At 44.1% G+C, this 11,358-nt stretch overlaps 1 protein-coding gene across 10 annotated transcripts in view; it reads left to right on the plus strand.

The window, feature by feature from the left end:
- The first annotated feature begins 11,204 nt into the window (after positions 1–11,204).
- The window catches only part of CSGALNACT2 (chondroitin sulfate N-acetylgalactosaminyltransferase 2), a 58,757-nt gene continuing 58,603 nt past the window's right edge, over positions 11,205–11,358 (plus strand). For 9 of the 10 annotated variants that reach the window (XM_081823882.1, XM_081823883.1, XM_081823884.1 and 6 more), the window contains exon 1: positions 11,213–11,349. The gene's annotated coding sequence lies outside the window, so the exon portion shown is untranslated. Of the gene's footprint in view, positions 11,350–11,358 lie in introns of all 10 variants that reach the window. The other variant, XM_081823887.1, reaches the window with a different exon arrangement.

Consider the following 11,358-nt stretch of genomic DNA (forward strand, 5'->3'; position numbering starts at 1 on the left):
CAGGCCCCTGACAAGAACAGTGTGAAGGAAAAGGGGCATTTGAGTGGAGTGGCCTCCGGTCCAAGGATTGCTGACAGCAGACTTGGTTGCTGTGAATCCCACTGCTGCCAGCCTTCAGCGCACCGCACGTCCAGGGCCCCACAAGCAGTGGCTCATCTCACCCAGGAGGAGTGGGTGGGGTTAGTGCTCGGTTTAAAAGGGACAATTCAGCCAGTTATATTAGAAGTAACGCTGACAATGACCGAGGACTGCTGTACCTCTGATTACAGTTCTGATGTGGAAAAGACACTGTTTTGGCTCTCATAGAGCTTGTGTGAAAAGGTACGTGTATCCACTCTTTTCTATGTTTGTAACGTGATGCTGCTCTAGGAGGACATTTTTGTTTACTAGATTCTGACCATGACTCATAAGCTTCTTGTCATTCTTCACTGCTTGTTTGTGGTCACGGACACTCAGCACTCCTCCCATCTTGTGGGGGTGGCTTTTGGGAAGTCCCCAGCAGCTCCTCTTTCTGCAACTTTGCCGGAGAGAGTCAGTTACCAACACCCTGCCTGGTCTTCAGACTTAAAGCACGGTGAGGGACTGACAGTGTCTCATCCAAATACTGTATCTTATAGGCATTTCACAAAAGCAGTAAAATTAGGGCATTTTTGTAGCTTGGATGAGTATGCATCAGAGCCTCACGGGGTGTGTGTATATGCGTGTGCACACAAACCCGGAAAGAGAGCTGGAAAAACACTTACTAGAGCGGTAACGTGGCTTTAGTTGAGGCCGTTTTTCAGACACACTGTGGTAAGTTCTTTTAGAAATACCTAGTTGTGGTCAACTTTTGGTTTTCAGATGTGCTTAATGATAGTCTTATTAAATGCAGAAAAAAAGAATAAACTCTCTCAACTTGTTAAAAAATACCTACTCAATAAGTGCGAGTTGCCACCATAGGTTTGTTATTGGCAGGGTGAGAATTCCAGGTCTAACTGGCTGACCCAGTGATGGGGAATTAACCCTTGACCAGTTATCTAATTGTCTAATCCTGAGTTTTAAAAGCACTCTCACTTACTAGTCCTATTGGACAATTTTCGTATGCATATACACCAAAGTTACTAGGTATTAAGTATTACTGAGTATTAAGTAGCAATCTGTCCGTTATTAAAATTTGTAAAATCTATTTATGAAAGGTTATTAAACCATACCATGTGAATTTGCTTTTGTAATCAAGGTGACTAAGGAAATAATTTCAGTTATGTAAATAAAATCATGTATCATAAAATGTGTAAACTTCTTTTCTCTTTTTAACTTCCTCGCTGGAAACATCAGGTCTCTAATTTTGAAGTTTCCATGTAAGGATTGAACTATCACAAGGACATCTGTTGTGGTCACCACTGAGGAAGTAACAATGCTCAAAGAACTAGGAGGCACTTGGCGATACCTTTGACTCGTCTTGCACAATATGTGTGTGAATAGGTACATTTAGGGTAACTGTTAAAACTCTTCTAATTCTACCCTTCAGGGAATTCCTTCCTTTATGTTTCCTTCCCAAAATAGAGCAGCAGTTATGTCAAGTTCGGGTCTTTTCGGTTCTCCAGCAAATGTGGTTTATTTCTTGAAGCCAGAGTTGGACAGGTGTATGAGAGAGGATGTAAAATGCATAGTCATAACCGTAGGCCCATTACGGTCAGAGGAAACATTTTGAACCACTATGAAGGTTAAAAGACTAAGTGCTTCTGTGTATGTCCTGTTGGGTTAGGCAGGCATTCTCTGAACTCCTCCACGAATGCCTGGCAGGGAGCAGGTGGGCCAGTTGACAAACACAAGTTACCAACATAAATCTGATTTATGGTTGTGTCGTGCAATAGATGCTTAGGGCCCATGTTGTTTTCCCACGGGCATATGTACACACGTGCACACACACACACACACACACGAGCTGCTTCTGGCCCCCGGAGCTCCAGCTCCTGGCCCTCAGCACCCATTTCTGCTCTTGGTGTCCTCCTTCAATCTGGATCATAGGAACTGGAAGTAAATGTAATTTCTAGGGTGAACAATTTGTTACATTCTTTTCCTCTGAATGTTTAGAAACCCATGCTGAGAAAAGCTAATACTAAAAGCCCCTTTTTCAAGAGCATTGAACTTCCATCAGGAGTGTTTGTGTGTTTGGTTTATTTGTCTTAAAAAGCACATTTCTCCACCAACTCCCACAAAGGACGCTTTCCCACTATAAGACCAGCTTACTTTAAGGGTGGAAATTTAGTTGAAGATAATGTCTGAGAATGGGGCTTGGACAAATACTTCATATATAAAAGAAAATTCAAAGGAAAAGCATAAGCTTCCCCAGTATAAATAAAGCATTTTTCCCCCAGTTAATGGTTTCCTCTCCTCCTTTGAGCATATTCACATGTAGCATATTTAGCAGGTGGCATTTAGGGTCGTTCTAGAAGGTGCCTAAGAAATCCTTACCTCCGTGGCCCCGGAAAGACCTAGCCTTGGTCTGAAGGCCAGTGCAGCAGTCAGGGGGCTTCCTCGTCCCTTCGGCATCAAGATATGTGCGGAGCTTATCCGCTGCTCTTGCCCTCATACGAACAGAAAACACCCCTCTCCACTGAGGCCACCTGCTCTGTTCTCATCTCTCCTCCACAGGCAGCAGGCTTGATGACCTTGTTAGAACTGTAGGGATTCACAGGAAGGATTCTTAGCTGACATCATGAAAAATCAGAACCTCTGTGTAGAGCATTTTTCAACGTGGAACCGCTCTCCATGTCTGCAGCCAAGGCCCCATGGGTGGAAGTGTGGCAGCAGGGAGAATACGCTTCACGCCCAGGGTTAAGGGGCACACACTATCAGGGCCCAGAAGAAGTCACGGTTAATCTTTGCCACTCAGGTTTTGATGGCTGTGTCAAGCGATGAGATATTTTTGCAGATGTTTCTAGGATGTGCTAAATCACAGGACCTGGCCAACCAACATCTCTCAACGGGAGCCCGGGCCCAGAGTGATGACACGGAGGCCATCGACAGGAATGTGGTGACCACAGGAACATCGGTGTCACAGGGAACTGGGCCAGGCAGCGTGGAAGGAGTCACAGCCCGAGACCACCCCAAGCACTGCGATGTCAGGAGTTCTGTAGTCCACACCAGGAGGCACCATAATCCTGCATCCTTTCAGAGGACAATGAGCAATTCAAGTTCAAAGTTAGCATGAGCAAGCTAGGTAAGTACATTCCAAAACTAAAAAAATACAAGAACAAAAAAAATTTTTTTTGAGAAGGAAATCATTTTGATATTTCATACACAGACAATATTTGCCATGAAAAGAGTCAATTTCGTGAATAAAAATGTGATGTTCATTTTAAGTGTCCTTGTTTCTGTTTATCTTGGTCAATTTTGTAAACAGTGCCAGAGTAAGCCATACGCTTTTTGGCTGTTCTTATTTCTCACCTCCGCTCCAGTCCTTTTCTGCACCTGTCATTCCCCCCGTGGAGGAAAGTCATTCCTGTGTGTCAGAAAGGGTCTAGCCCCGGAGAAGGAAGAATGCAAGGCTGCCTCTTGCTAACTGAGGCAAGGGACTTAGCCCGGAGGACTGCAGGGAGTCCACACGGTACCTGCGTCACAGTCCCTGTCCTCAGACGCTTCTCTCAACAACGGCCTATGATGTGCTGCATGTTTTGTGCCTCCTGAGAGTTTTAAAGAGCTTGAAATTTTTCCTGGAGGTTCTGTGCCCACAGGGCCTGGCAGGCCAGGTGCATGCCAAGGGTTTGGGGGACTTCCTAAGTGTGTGGAAAGAAGAGATTATCAGAAATGATTTTTAAGAAAAGGAGTGACACAGGATGCAAGGATTCTGGTCTCTCATAAGATAGTCATTGAAAGAAGTAAAAGAAGTATTGTGGTAGGAAATTGTATTTTTTAAGACAAGTCCAATTACCTATAATCTTTAGTTTCATAGAAATAAGTAAAGACCATCCAAATGAGAATGAGCAGAGGTTACTTATTCTGAACTTGGTATAGTAAGGGAGTCAACCACCATCACTTGCTTTTGACAGAAACTCAAAGACGGGCAGAGGAGAGAAAAGCTTTATAGTAAAAAAAAAAAAAAAAAAGGAGGTGAGGGAGGGAGACTTCAGGCATGTTGTGATTGGAGGTTGTTGGCATGGGGAAGCTGGAGATTGGCTACCTAGAAGCCGGGCATCTTCTGGGATTTGCTTTGGGAAATACACTTGGCTTTCTCTGGTTGGTCCTGATTTGGAAATAGCAAAAGTGGAGAAATTAACAGTCATTGACCAAGCCCTGACCATTCTGGGCTGGTTCCTGCAGAGGTGTGGGTCAGAGTTTCTCAGTTCACATGTGGGTCTGATCATTGTCTGTTTGCATGTTCAGTCTCTCAGTCCTCCTTTCTGATCATTTTCTTGCTTGTGAGAAGTTGGCGAATTTAGGGAAGTCTAGAAATCCAGATTTTCACCACTTTGTGGTGAGATCGATTGTCCGGTCATCTCCATGGCCAACTGTATCATGAGGTCTTCTCAACCTTTCTGTTGTATCATCATGGGGACCATCTGATGAGGAGGTAGCTGTGCAGAAGCATTTCAGACCCTGGATAGAATACAGTGGACCAGTATCATGACCACTGTAACAAAAATAAGAACAAGAACAATTAATAACCTCTGTAAGATGCTTTGAACCCAGAACCCTAACCCAGGCCAAGAATAAATTCCATATAGGTTATGAGGGTCAACCTTACAGAGCAAGTAGCTTTTGCTGTTAAGGCACTATATAGCCTGCCCCACCTTCCCTGTGTCCCTGATCCAAGTACAATATTAGGAATGGCACATGCCAGGACTAACCCACATGAAATTTAGAACAACATAACTGTCTCTTTACAGCTTCTCCAGTGTTGATTTAAGGTAGTAATCAATTTGTGCTGTATGAGCAGTTTCAGGGAGAAAATTAGCTGTTTGGCGTGATGATCTGCAGAGTGTTTGCTTTAGCTTCAACATTGTCTCTTTTTGCATGGTTCTCGAACTTCATAATAGCCACCTTTGTAGTAAACAGAGTGCATATAAAAATTGCTTAACTTGCTGTCCATTTTTGTGGGGGTTCTAGCATCCCAAAGTCGTGTAGTACTCCAAAAGCATGTTTCCTATCTATGTATATGTTTACTCTCTAGTCTTTGGCTAGTTAACAAGCTCTAGTAAATGCAATACATTCTGCCATTTGGACGGATTTTACCTCAGGAGAGGACTATATTCTAAAGGAGATCTTCAATTAATGATAGTATATGCTACTTGATAACTTCTAGCTTCAAGAATGATCCATCAGCGAACAGGATTAGCACGGGGCTCTCAATATGAGACTATAATACATGTGAGTAAGGTAAAGAGATCCCAAATTATCTGAGTTAAAATCATCACTAGGCTTCCCTTCTTCTGATAGAGGAAGGAGAGTGCCTGGATTCAGGGTGTTGTCGCAGGAAATAGTACCTGAGAGGGAGAGAGTAATAGAATTTCATAAGAGGTTAATCAGCTGGCTGAGAAGTGCTGTGTTTCCAGTCAATAGTAATGTCTCTACTTCAGGAAGAATCATGAGGTCAAGCAAGGAGCCTGGAACTAGCTCGGCAGAAGCATCAACAAATTTTGTAGCAGAGCACTTACCCTAACACTAGGGGGGTGAGTCTTTACGGCTTGTCAAGGGAAGGCTATAGTAAATGATGGGTTTTGGATAATTCCTATGAAACTCCAAGGGCTTGTCCAGATTGCTCTTGTACAAATAGGCAAAAGGGCTTTCTCTTGTTTCACATGTCTAGGGAAGGAGGCCATTGAGGAGCCACCTGCAGGTTCCAGAAACCCTGTTCATATTTGAGCTCCCAGAGGAAATACTCTCTTACTAAGAACTTAGTTCATAAAGAGGTATCAAAATCACAGAAAAATTTAGCACCAATTGTCTGCAAAATCTAGTTAAACCTTTAAATCCTCTCAAATGTCATTTTGTGAGGGGTCTACCATAGATTTGAGTAGTTTTTAGTCTATCAGAAGACAATGTTTTCCCCCTTCTAGATGGATCATGCCCTAAATAATAGACTGCATTCTGGCAAAATGGTAATTTATCTTTTGAAATTTTATGACCCTCTTCTTCTAAGGCTGAGGATAAGTAAATGGACTCCTTTTTCTCTGAGCAGAATAGGAGATCATCTACATAGCATGTCATAACAATCACAAGGGAAATGTAGATCATTTAAATCTTGACTAACAACCTGGGAAAAACAGCGGGGCACTTCAGCGAACCCTGGGGGCATGACTGTCCTTCAGGACAGTTGTCCTCCCCAGGTGAAGGCAAGAAAGGTACTGTCATCATTCAAACATATTCAAAAGACAAATATTCTTGTGATTCCATTCACATGAGGTACATAGAGCAGTCAAATTCATAGAGACAGAAAGTAGAATGGTGGTTGCCAGGGGCTGGGAGAAGGAAAAGTGGGAAGTTAGTGTTTACAGGGGAAGAGTTTCAGTGTGGGATGATGAGAAAGTTCTGGAGCTGGATAGTGGAGCTCGCTATACAACAAAGTGAATGTACCTCATGCCACCAAACTGTATACTTAAAAATGGTTAAAATTATAGGTTTTATGTTATGGAGATTTGCTATTAATATGTACAAAAAGTTATTAACTGTCCTGTTCTAGAATCACACTGTAAAAAGCTGAGCAGACATTCACTATAGCCAGTGGCTTCAGCAAGTGACTCACAGGATGATATGTGGGTTAGAAAGTGAAGAATAACAATTTTGTTAATGGCCCTGAGGCCATTCTTTACTGCCAGGATGGGCATATTATAAGGGCAGGGTATGAGAAGACCTTTGCATATAAGGCTTTCAACTATAGGTTTGATCCCTTCCTTTGCTTCTGATTTCAAGGGATATTGAGAAAGTTTGGGTAATGGTTTGGTAGGTTTTCTCTAAACTTCAATAGGTTCTGCTCCAATTATTTTTTTCTATTACGGTAGAATATTTAGAATATAAAGTGTCAGGTACAGTGTCAAGAAAATTATCTGGGTGTATGTATCAAATATAATGGAGAAGACAAAAGGTATATCTAGAGGAGAATCAACTTGCTTCTGAATAAAAGGATCCTATGGAATCTCACAAATAGTCCCAAGTAGTCTGGTGTGCATTTAATATCGCAGAATAAGTTTCTCCCTGTTACATTTGCAGAGACAATGTCACAGAGCAGGAAGTAATGTTTGTCAATCAAGGGCTCAATGCTTACAGTTACGATCTAGGAAATAGAGAAAATCTGTGGGTTATTTGAAATGCTTACCATCTACCGTATGTTTACTCCCAGGAAAAGATTGAGCATAAGTGGCAGGGTTTAATACAGAAAGAGGAGCACCTGAATCTACCAGAAATTGATAAGGTTGCCATCTAGAGTGGGTAGAATTGACCCCCCCAAAAGATATGTTCAAGTCTGTACTTCCACAGCCTGTGAATTTGACCTTATAAGGGTCTTTGTGGATGCAATCAAGTTAAGATGAAGTCATACTGCATTATGGTGGCCCCTAATCCAATGAGTGGTAATCTTCTAAGAAGAGGGAAGTTTGGACACAAGGAGGACACAGGGGAGAATACCATATGCAGGTAGACGCTGGTCTGGAGAGAACCCCAAGCTCAGGTGTGTGAACCAGCTTGAGCAACAGGGTTCTAGGGCCCATGCCAGTGTTCTGTCCTATGATTCTCCGTATGTTAAACAACACTTTTAGAAAGCACAGAAACAGACAGCAAAAGGGGATGAAAGGAATGGACTGACTCCATCAAAGATGCTGAACAAATGGGAATCAGTAACAAAACCAGATTCCCAAACTGAGACTAAACAGCCAAGGAACCCAATGCAAAGCAAGAAGAGATCAGACCAAGTGCCAATTTACCATATCCTTATAGACTTGATAAACCAAGAACGGCAAGGCACAAGGGGTCTCTGTGAATACCATGCCTGATTGAAGGCTGTGGTCTGAGGCAATAAAGCAGTGAAGACCATATCTTGGTGGTGCCACTAGGAAAACTGTGGAAACAAAGAATGGCCCAAATGAGAATAGGCAAAGGCTATTGAGAGCTTGCTATAACAAGGGAGTCAGTCCCCATCACTTTCATTTGGCAGGAGCTCAAAAGCAGGCTAGGGGAGTGGGAAAGCTTTGTAGTTAAAAAAAAAAAAAAAAAAAAAAAGCCTCAGAGTGGAGATTACTGGGGAAAAAACTACATTCTTCTGATATTAATATACCACAACAGTACTTAAGTATTTTTCTCATGATTTATTTTATGCATATCACCCGTTATCTGCCACAGAACTTGAATTATACATTATTGCCTCTCCAAATTTAAATTATACATTTAGTATTTGATTTAGCAATTCAAAAAATAATAAAAAGCTAACAATGTAAATCCATTGATGGTAGAACCTCAATTATTTTAAAAACAACAATGCTAATGAAGGATTCAAATAGCAGTTTACAAGAAGTGACCCTAACCCTAACCCCACTGTCAGTTTCATGTCAGTTCCTGTCCTGGGAGAGCCTCTGCAGTTTTCTCTCTGAGTTTCTGTTTTCTCCACTGTAAACTGAGGACCATAACCTACTCCATAGGGATGTCAAGAGGTTTAGAGGGGTTAAAACGGAGGGAGCACTGGGAGAAGCACCTGCTGCTTGTGCCAGACGTGGCTACACAGCATGATCAGTAAGGGAAGGGTAGGATAAAGGAAGAAAAACAAATGTTATAAATAAAAAGAAAACCCAACACTTAAAAGGCTAGTGGAGGTAGACAAAGAATACAATGTTTAATGTGGAGGGGAATGGTTCTGTGCATTGCAGCACAATGGGAGGTGAGACTGTTTTGCATCTGGTTAGTGGAAGTAGAGACTTATCTTGCTATTACTTTGGCCCCCACTAGAGGAAAGTTAGAGCTGTAGAATTCACCAGTCTTCATTCATTCACACATCTGTGGATATGCAGTGAGCATGTATAATGGGTCAGGCCCTGTGCCTGGCTTAGGGGTACCTGAGAGATAAGGAGAGGCCGTGTCCCTGCCCTAGGGGAGCAGATAGTCTCATCCAATTTAAAGTGTCTAGGGACAGCAGAAAGAGAGAACAGCCTAAGCATTTGCCATTACTGGATATGAGACTAGAGAACAAGGTCCAGATACTCCTTTTTCTGTAGACTTCCTAAGGGCCATCAGCAGGAATGTTAGGTACAGGCTGATTACAACGTCTTAACTAACAATATGTAGTGGACTTAGACTTGGATTGAGGGCTTCAAAGCTGCCAGCCTGGGAACATAATCCCCTGACAGTTCAGTGGCCTGCCATTTATATTTACTTGCAGTAACGCCTTAAGTATTTAAAGAACTTCTGTCTTATCCTCTTAAATCACCAATGCTGTGCTCTGTACCCACTCTCTAATTCTCCCACGAGAATTTACATTTGCATTTACACTCCCAAGTTGGGTCCTCAGGCCTACAGGACAAAAACACCCATGGCAGGCTTAAACACTAGATAACTAATTTACACTAAATAGACTCACACAAGGCTGATCACCATATTAGAGCATAACGAGGCATCCAGACAGAAAGCTTTATTATGTCAGACAGTAAACTTAATCATTCATGCCATTTGCTCGAGAGGCATGAGATTCTGGATAAAGGAGGTTCTGGATAAGGGAGAGATTCTGGATTATGAACACATAATCCTTGTGTGTTCTTACTTTAATCAATTCAATTCACATTTATTGAATACTTCCTACGTGCAAAGTAGTGGTAGATGAAAAAGACATGGTCCTTATATTCACAAGGTCACAGACCCATGGAATCTATGACTAGATGAATTATTTACTCTTGCGCCAGGTTGAGGGAAGGAGTGTTAAAACTGTAAACATTTACAGCTGCTCAGAAATGACATGAGAGAAGAATGACACCTTGATATTAGGAAGAGGCTGGACATCCAGGAAGCCTGGTTTAGAAGTAGGCTATCCACTCTCTTACCGGTGGGATTTCCCACAAGACATATCTGAGGAGAACATCTGTGTTAAAGACATCCCAATAACCATCGTCCAATGAAGACAGCTGTGATTAGGAGCAAATCCTCCCTTCTAGGAATGCCACTTCTACAGGATGCATCCCATAGTCACCCCAGTCTTTTGCTCTAACTAATGTACTTAATGGTGACCGTGAGTCCAACTGCCTGCCACCTGCCGGGCAGAGTGCCAAACACTTCAGACACAAATGTTAATTGCATTTAACCCTCATAACAACCTTAGGAAGCATATGCTGTTGTTACTGTCCCTACAACACAGCTGAGGAAACAGGCTAAGAGAGGCTAAGTGTGGTAACCTGCCAAGGTAGCCACTAAGGAAGGCAGAGCCTGGTGGGAAGCAGACCCCAGAGCCGCTCTTACCACCTCCGTGTCCTGCCCAGACACAGGCAGGGGCTGGTGCTACCTGACATCCCCTCCCCTGCTCAGGCCATCACTTCCCAGGGCAGGACAAAGTGCCTTGGGGGATGTTCTGAAATAAGCAGTTGAGTGGAAGGGATGTTGGGGAGGGCTTGCTTTTTTTCCACTCACTAAAATCATACAATGTCAGATCTCAAGCCATCTCCCACAATGTCTACCTCGTTTCACATATAACGAAACCCAGATCCAAAGTAATGGAATGGCCAGTGGCAGCCTGGGAGGGGAGGGCCAGTGGCAGCCGGGACTTCCTCACTGGGGGCCTCACGCGCAGCCCAGCACACTCGAGGATGCTGGGACACCTCTGGCGACCTGTCAGTCCTTAGCTCAGTGCCCATGAAGGCACTCTTCGCCCCTTCGGGCTCCCAGGACCGGGGTTCCAGGCAGAACTGCGCTGCCATCCTCGGCTAAGTCCCTCCCCCTCTCTCTAAGTCAGCGGTCCGCTGGAGCTGGTACTCCTGTCCCTGCAGACCCTTGTTCCGGCAAGAACGGTTTTCTGCCTGGGGCGCTCTCCCAGTCTCCACAAATCGTTTTTGGAGCTACACACACATCTTTTAAACAGATAATCGATTAATCACTACTGTATGCCAATTACTGAGCTTCCCAAACCTGGCACTGGGCGCGGGCGGGAAAGTGGGCGGAGCTAGGGCGGGGCTGTCGGGGTTCGGTGTGGGCGGGGCGGGGCAGGCGCGCGCCGCGGCGGCAGCCTCATTTCCTCACGCGCGCCGGAAGTGGCTGTTGTCGGCGCGGTGGCGTGTGGTGGGTTGTTAGGCGGTGGTAACGCCTGTGTGCGAGGCGCCGCCGGGTATGCCCGCGGCCGGGGAGGAGGCGGCGGGGCGGCGGGGCGGCAGGGCGGCGGTGGCCTTGCGCGGACTGGTGAGCGCGGTGAGTACC

The sequence above is a fragment of the Leptonychotes weddellii genome, chromosome 6 (genome assembly GCF_054177405.1).
Source record: "Leptonychotes weddellii isolate Sample4059 chromosome 6, ASM5417740v2, whole genome shotgun sequence".
Classification (NCBI taxonomy): domain Eukaryota; kingdom Metazoa; phylum Chordata; class Mammalia; order Carnivora; family Phocidae; genus Leptonychotes; species Leptonychotes weddellii.